Raw genomic sequence first — 7937 nt, forward strand, 5'->3', positions numbered from 1 at the left:
TAGGTTTGCCAAACTTTTAATTCAGTGCAACCAGCAGGGAAGGGAGCAGCCCCGAAGGCTGGATTGGAATGCCAAGGTTTGGTTAAACCCAGACCCCTCCTCGGGTTCAAAAGGCACCAGAAAAGGAGGAATTGCCAGAATTAAATTCTTCTGAGGGTCCTGGGCTGAGTTTCAACTTCTGAGGAGAGAACCTGTAAATCAAAGTAGGATTTTGGAGAGGCACCAGCATCAGAGGACACTCCCAGCTGATGGGGCTCCTTCAGAGCTGCTCCCAAACCTGTAGAACATTGAAAATCCATGGGAACAGCCAATGGGTACGTAAAGAAGGGATATTTCTATTTGGAAAAACTTCCCATCAGCTCCACCTCTAGGCCCTCCCAACTGGATCCATAAAAACAGATGAAGTCATCAGTGAATTTCATGGAATCTCCACTCTCTCCTCCTGCTGGGTTTATAAAAAACTCCGCTCAGATAATTTTTCTTGGAGCACAGAAAGGAGAGGAAGTGGCAGCTCCGTGTTTTGTTCTGGTTCAGCCTATGCTGCTGCAGAAGAATGGAGCAGTAATTGCCAAATGTTTCCTGCTATTTTTCCTCCTTTTCCTTCACTGAAATCTTAAAAAAGGTTCAATCAGCTCCACGGTCCCACAACTGCATTGAGAATCTCTCAGAGAAATTCCTTTCAATCGTTTTGAAGAAGTCCTGATCATGGTTTAAAAATTATTGTTATAAATTCCACTCCTGGGGATAAAACTGCCTCTGATCATTGGGGGGCTTCACCCAAGGTCCATTTCAGTTAAACTCCCTGTGATCACTGAGGTTTTTAAGGCAAGGTCCATTTTAATGAGGAATTATTTAAATCTGAGGTAGTTCCAGTCTAAACTGACATCACCACTCTGCCTGACTCCAGCTGGAATTTAACTGAACAAGCCCCGTCCCAAAATTCACCATCAAATTAGATTTTGTTCTGTATTCAGGTTTCTGCGTTAGGTTAAGGCACTAAAATGACTCAAATAAAGGTACCCATGTGAGGCCTTAGTGCTCCAGTCCCACAGAACCCTTGATTTTTCTGGAAAAACTCCAATTGGAGTAAATTTTCTTCACAAAATTTCACCCAAATTGAATCTTTCAGACAGCAAAGCGCCTTCAGAAATGAGTGTCAGAGTGGTTTTGGGGCTCTGGTGACCTGGGACAGTGAGGGTGTCCCTACCATGGCGGGGGTGGCACTGGGAGCTCCCTTCCCACATCACCCATTCCATGATCCCATGAGGCATGTGGAACCTGCCCTGGATGGGGGCACCTCCAGCTGCTCCACTGAAATCCCTGCAGGATTTTGGGATGTGGATGTTTGGGATGAAGGATGAGGAGAACAAAGGAGGGCTCTGTGCAAACCCCAGAGTTGCACCCACTTCATTTAAAACCAAATCCAAATCCCACCCCAAGGCCTCTTTAACCCGGTGGGAGCAAGAATTGGAATCTCAGCCCCTTCTCAAGGGGCTGGAGGATAAATTCCATTTGTTTCTACCCAAGGTGGAATTAATCTCTGGCCAGGAAATCAGCTTAAGGCCTCTGCCCTGCTTCAATCCGTGTAAGGCCTCTGTGGCTCACTTGAGTAATCATTGATTGGGTTCTGGAGAGATGCTGTGGCTAATTACAGCTGGGAATGACTCAAGTGTGGGGCCTTGGGCAGTGCTGAAATTTGGAATTAAAAAAGAAAGAAAATCAGCCTGAAAGGATTCAAAACTGTGGTGTCTTGAAAAAACAGGCTGTCAAAATCTGGTCAAGTGAAACGTTTTGAGCTGATTGCTGCAGGGTTTTTTTCCCATATATAACTCAGAGACATATTCCAGGGTCAAATGTTTTCTCAACCTGAGGAGGTGAAATGTTTCATTTGGAAAATGGCAAAACAAAATGTTCCCGTTCTTGTATTTGTGGGTGGATGATTTTTCTTTTTAAAAACTCTGCAAAGTTTTAATGCTTTTGGAGAGAGCTCCAGCTTCTCCTCAGCTGAGTTTTGGGCTTCAAACTTTTGGTTTAGACTTCAACGTTTTGCCTGATCTATGCTAAAGGCGAAGCACCTGCACAGGGGACCTGTTGCCAATAATTGTGGGAATATTTGGAGAACATGGATTGTTTTTATCCTTGCAGAAAAGACGGACTTTGTGTGGTCTGTGCACACAAACACAGAATTTGGGATCAGTAAGAGCGGGGACAGCCACAAGAACTTGCAGCCCCATAATGTTGATGTTTCCTTGTAGGAATGGGTGAAACTGCTGGGAAGGTTTCTCCCAGGCAGATCCAGAGGGTTGGGATCAGCTGGGATCAGCTGGGATCAGCTGTGCTGTGGGGACACTCAGAGCCACTGCTGTGCTGGGGACTCTGCCAGCTCCCAGAGCGGGAGGTGGGGACAGCAGTGCCACACTCAGGGACATCCCCATGGTCAAGACACAGCCCAGAGTGACCCCGAGGTGGCACCTCCCAGCCCTGACCTGCCCAGCACCCCCTGCACTGAGGCAGAACAGAGCAGGAATGGGGCTGTGCTGAGAAAATGCCCCCAAAATGGGATTTACTGGGGAGGGGCAGCCGTGGGGAGCCCCTGCAGGCCGGGATGAGCAGGAGCTGGAGCCCTGCAGAGGCACAGCGGGGTCTCCAGCCTTGGAGAAGGATTTCACGCCGAGCTTTTGAGGGGAAAAATAAAATATGTTGTTTCTGCAAAGTGCACAGCTGGGTCCTCTTCCCATTTCCCAGGAGAAAACAGTGCAGGGATCAAAGGGCGAATTCTCCTTCTCCTGTGGAATTTTACCCAGCTGCTTATGTTTAGCATAGCAAAACTTCCCTTTCCACTCAGGACAGGGGGGATTTTAATCCCATTTTCCCTCCTTACTTACAACTCCTCCACCAGCACGACAGCTCCAGGAGCTCTTTGCTTTGCTGATCTCAGCTTAAAGCTCCCAGTGCTTGAAAAGGCTTCACTCTGCTGCCCAAAAATCCCTGTTTTCCTACATTTCCTGGCTATTGCTGCTGGCTGTGGCTGGTTTGTTATAAAAACCTATCAGGAGTTTCTTTCCCTGCGGTGAATCCATTTGGGAATGGGAGCAGGAGCAGCAGCAGGAGCAGCCTCCCTCCCCCAAGCTTGAGGAACATGGAAACGTTGGAGAGGTCACTGAGTTACCCACACAGGGTGTCCTGCCAAGCTTTGTACAGGAACTCTCACCTTTTTTGGTGCCTCCTAATAAATCTTTTGGGGTTTGCAGGCAGAGTAGCAGCCATGCTCCCTCTCCAGCACAGTAATCCACTGGTTTCTTCTTTTCCCTGTTCCAGAGCAGATCCGGGATGGAAAGGTGGGAATGGGAGGGAACTGCAGATGTGACGGTGAGAGAGAAGGGCAGGCTGGGGACAGAGCTCAGGAAGGGATAAGGTTTTTCCCTGGTGATTAAATCCCAGAAATATCTTGTTTTCCCACTGTGGGAAGAACTAATGGAGCAAATGTCCTGCGGTTTGCAGTGGGCAGGGCCCAGCCCCGAGCTCCTCTTTGCCCTCAGATGAGGTGAGTTTGGCTCTGGATGTGAACCCTCTTGTGGAGTTTTGTCTCCTGGCCTGAGCTGATCCCTGTGCTGGAACAGGACCAGCACTCCCCAGCATTCCCAGTCCTCTGGAGCTCAGTGGATGCCCCCAGGGATGAGCTGGTGCTGCAGGAGCCTGGAGCTGTGTTCCAGCAGTGCTTTTTGGGGTTGTGGCTGCCCGTGGGATCATCCCCCGTGTCCCAGCTCCCTCCCAGGCACAGCCTCCCAGCCCTGGGGGGCTCTGAGGGGTTGTGGGACACACTCAAAGCCCCAAATCCTCCCCATTTTGTGGGGGATCTGCTCATGGTTTCTGGGGCATTGCCAAAGGGATCTCTCTCCGCTTGTGAGCTGTTTATGAGCAAGGTGCTGCTCCAGGCTCCTCACCCTGGCTCCTCCATGCAGGAATCGTCCCAGGTATCTCAGACTGGACAGTCAGAATGGGAATCAGCTCCAGGTGAAGGAGCAGCATTTTGGAACAACCTGGAACAGTGGTAGGTGTCCCTATCAATGCCACAGGAATGGGATGAGTTTCAAATCCCTTCCCACCCCAAACATCCCACGATCCTCTGTGGAAAGCTGAACCCAGCACTTAATTTTTTAAGGTTTTGTCAAGGTGGGAGGGATCTCTCCATGAATCCTCCATTAATAAAAATTAAACGGCAGCAGTGGTTAATTGATTTATCCTTGCTGGGTGAATATTACAGGGAAGCTGTTGTCTCCCTTCAAACCAGGTCCTGTCCTCACAGTGCTGTGTGAGGAAAAGCCAAAGCAGCAGCTCCCTCCATCCAGCTGAATGAAAACAATGGACTTTCACCACTCTGAGCACTTAAATATCCTCCAGATTATTATTTTTTATCTCTAAGTGAGGCAGGAGCTGTGCAAGGTAATGGATAAATTCAGGAAGGTGAATCCATGGGGAGGCTGCGTGGACATGAAGCATAGCAAAGCTGCCATAAAATATAATGAAGGAATAAAGCAGGGAAGAGGCTGCCATAAATCCTAAAGCAGGGCCCAGCATGAGGAGAAAGGGACAAATAAATGGCCAAACACACATCAGCACAGACATAAAGCATAATGAGCTGCTGGCTGAAAGTCACATTAATGGAGAGGTTCTGTTGTCACTCCCAATAAGCAAAAAGATAATTTTGTCTTTGGAGCCCTCAGAGAGCTCCTGGATGCTGTGGGTGGGGTTGGGATTTCTCACTCAGCAATGAGTGATTTCTGACACCTGCAAATCCTTCTGCTGGATGTTAGGAGCAGCTCTAAACCCCTGCCAGGCTGGAAACGTTTGGTGCGGGGTTCAGGGGGGGTTGGACACAGGAGGACAGGCTGGGGACACAGGGTAGGGACAGGACAGCAACTCCAGGTCCTGGGGGGGTAAATGTCAGATTAAGCTCTTTTCTGACCCAGAGATGGGGCAACTGAGAGGTGTTTTAAAAACTTGGATTCCATTTTCATTCTCACGAGAAGGGTGAGACAATATAGATGTTGTATTTCATGCTATTACAATCAGAAGCCAACTATTTCCTAATTACAGTACACTATAAGTGTTTCTTGGCCAATCAGCTTTAGCCACCCCATGCTGTAAATGCACAGATAAAACTGGGAATATTGGAAAATCCAGGCTGTGCACAGCCCACTCCCCAAGGGAATCACTTGGGTTTAACGAAGCCAAGTCTGGTGCTGCCCCAGAGATGGAGAAACTCCTGGGATAGGTCCAGATGGAGCAGCCCTGGGAGAAGGATTTGGGGGTGGTGGTGGGTGAAACTGGACATGACCCAGCCCGGAACCCCCCAGCTCTGGGCTGATCCCACGGGGCAGCAGGAAAAGGGGGATTGTGCCTCTGTGGCACTCTCAGGTGATTCCCCACCTGCCCTGAAGCCCCCAAAATCAAGGCTGTGGAGCTGCTGGAGAGAGTTCAGAGCAATCCACAGAGCTGCTGCAGGGCTGGAGCCCCTCTGGAGCCAGGCTGGGAGAGCTGGGGGTGCTCCCCTGGAGAGGAGAAGGCTCCAGGGAGAGCTCAGAGCCCTTGCAGGGCCTGAAGGGGCTCCAGGAGAGCTGCAGAGGGACTGGGGACAAGGATGGAGGGACAGGACACAGGAAATGGCTCCCACTGCCAGAGGGCAGGGCTGGATGGGATCTTGGCAATTGGGAATTGTTCCCTGGCAGGCTGGGGAGGGGCTGGGCTGGAATTGCCAGAGCAGCTGTGGTTGCCCCTGGATCCCTGGCAGTGCCCAAGGCCAGGCTGGACATTGGGGCTGGGAGCACCTGGGACAGGGGGAGGTGTCCCTGCCATGGGATGAGTGTTAAGGTCCCTTCCCACCCAAACCATTCCATGATCCTATAATTCTATGACTTCTGTGACCTGCTCCCCAGTGCCCCCAACACTTCCAGCTGGGATCTGGCAGATCCTGTGATTCCATGACTGCACAGCTCCTCACCTCCATCCCACCCTTTGGACCAAACTCACTGTGCAAATCCATTTGGGATTTTAAAACATCCATTTCATTTAATTAGGGCACTCCAGAAGCAGAAGCCGTTCCTCAGCCACTCACCCAGACTCTCCCTTTTCCCTGGCAGCAGCAAAGCCTGAGCCCACCTGAAATTTGAGCAGAAATTTGTGGTGGCAGCCCCAGTGCCAAGCTCTGGCTGGGATTTATTGCATTTATTGCTGGCAATAAATGCAACATTCCCCTCGTAAGGGCTCTCGTATTGTTTGGCTTCTAATGGAGGGTAAATCCACCGAGCAAAGCCTTGGAAGAAGTCAATTAGGAATATTACAAGTAACAAATATAACAAATATATTTGTTGTAAATATACTTATATACATATATACATATATAAATAAAAATATAAATAATTATGTATAACATATAATTATATAATATTTATATTTACATTACTTATAATAAGTATATAATAATTTGCTATATGACATAGAAAATAAATATTTATATATACTATAAATACATATGACAAATAACAAATCTATAATATAAATATAGTTATTGGCTTTTACATTTATGTATTAACTTTTGTTTTGCAAGTTATTATTGATGACAAAAATCCTGATATAGTACAATTTGTAGTTACTGCTTTTGATAAAGTATAATCTGTCAGCTTATGGATAGCTTTTATAAATAGTAGTGTAATGTAGTGTAATATGTACTATTATATGATGTAATACTACTATATAGTGCAAATATAGTGTAATGTATAGTATTTTGGACCACAGCATAATAGAGACTGTGAAATGTTTAAATGCTTTTTCATGTAACTAACTCAGAAGATGGTGTAAAATAATTAGGTGATTTCCCACATTGGGGGATTATCTTATCTAAAAGACAAGATAACAAAAAAAAAAAAGAGCACTGAGAAAAAGGAGAAGAATTTATTGACCCTCATTATCAGGGAGTGAAAATACAACATGGTTGAACCACAAGAAGAAATAAAATGTATTCGTTTAATCTACAAGACGGCATGAAGACAAGTCAAAGGTTAAAACTAAGCAGAAGAACTCAAAAACTAAACTCAAAGGAATGTTTGAATATGTATAAACTTTGTGAATATGCATGTACCCCCTGTGAGGCAACAGGATATAGAGAACATGGATTAAGTTAAGGTGTGCATTTGGCAAAGAGCCAAGCGCCCCAGCGCTGGATTTTATCCTTTTATCCCTTAATAAACTTTTATAAAATTGTCAATAGTGAGCTGTGTTTCTCCCAGGAAGGACAGAGCAAACATTTCCCAGGACTGAGCAGGACTGGGGCTGGTGGTGACTGGGAGCTGGACAGGAGATTTGGGCACTAGCTGAGCCCAGATCAGCTCTTGGACAAACTTGGGAATTTCCTGGTGCTCTGTTTGCTCACCTGTGACGGCAGCAGCAGCATGGACACAAAGCTTTGTGTCCTAACCCCACCCCTCGTCCCTTCCACAGAGCAAACCCCAAAATTTCCTCCCAAATCCCGCCCCCCCCGCAAAATTCCCCAGTCCCCCTAAATTCTCTGCCAACTCCACCCAAATCCCCTCTAAATTTCTCAACCCCCCCCCTTAACCCCCAATCCCTCCCATATACCCTCAAATTTCTCAAAATTCCCCCAAGCCCCCTTAAATCCCCTGTAAACCCCCTCATGCCCCCCAAATCCCCTCCATACACCCAATTGCTCCCATATCCCCCCCAAATTCCCCAAAATTCTCTCAAACTCCCTTAAATCTCCTCTAAACCTTCCCATGGCTCCCAAATACCCCCTTAACCCTCCCAGTTTTCCCCAATTCTCCCCAAATCCCCCTAAACCCTCTCAGCCCTCCCAAAAGTTCACAAATCTTTCCGAACTTCCACAAATGCCCCCCAACCCCCCTCAAATCCCCCTGAACCCC

The sequence above is a fragment of the Onychostruthus taczanowskii genome, unplaced genomic scaffold (genome assembly GCF_017590055.1).
Source record: "Onychostruthus taczanowskii isolate IOZ18803 unplaced genomic scaffold, ASM1759005v1 scaffold56, whole genome shotgun sequence".
Lineage (NCBI taxonomy): Eukaryota > Metazoa > Chordata > Aves > Passeriformes > Passeridae > Onychostruthus > Onychostruthus taczanowskii.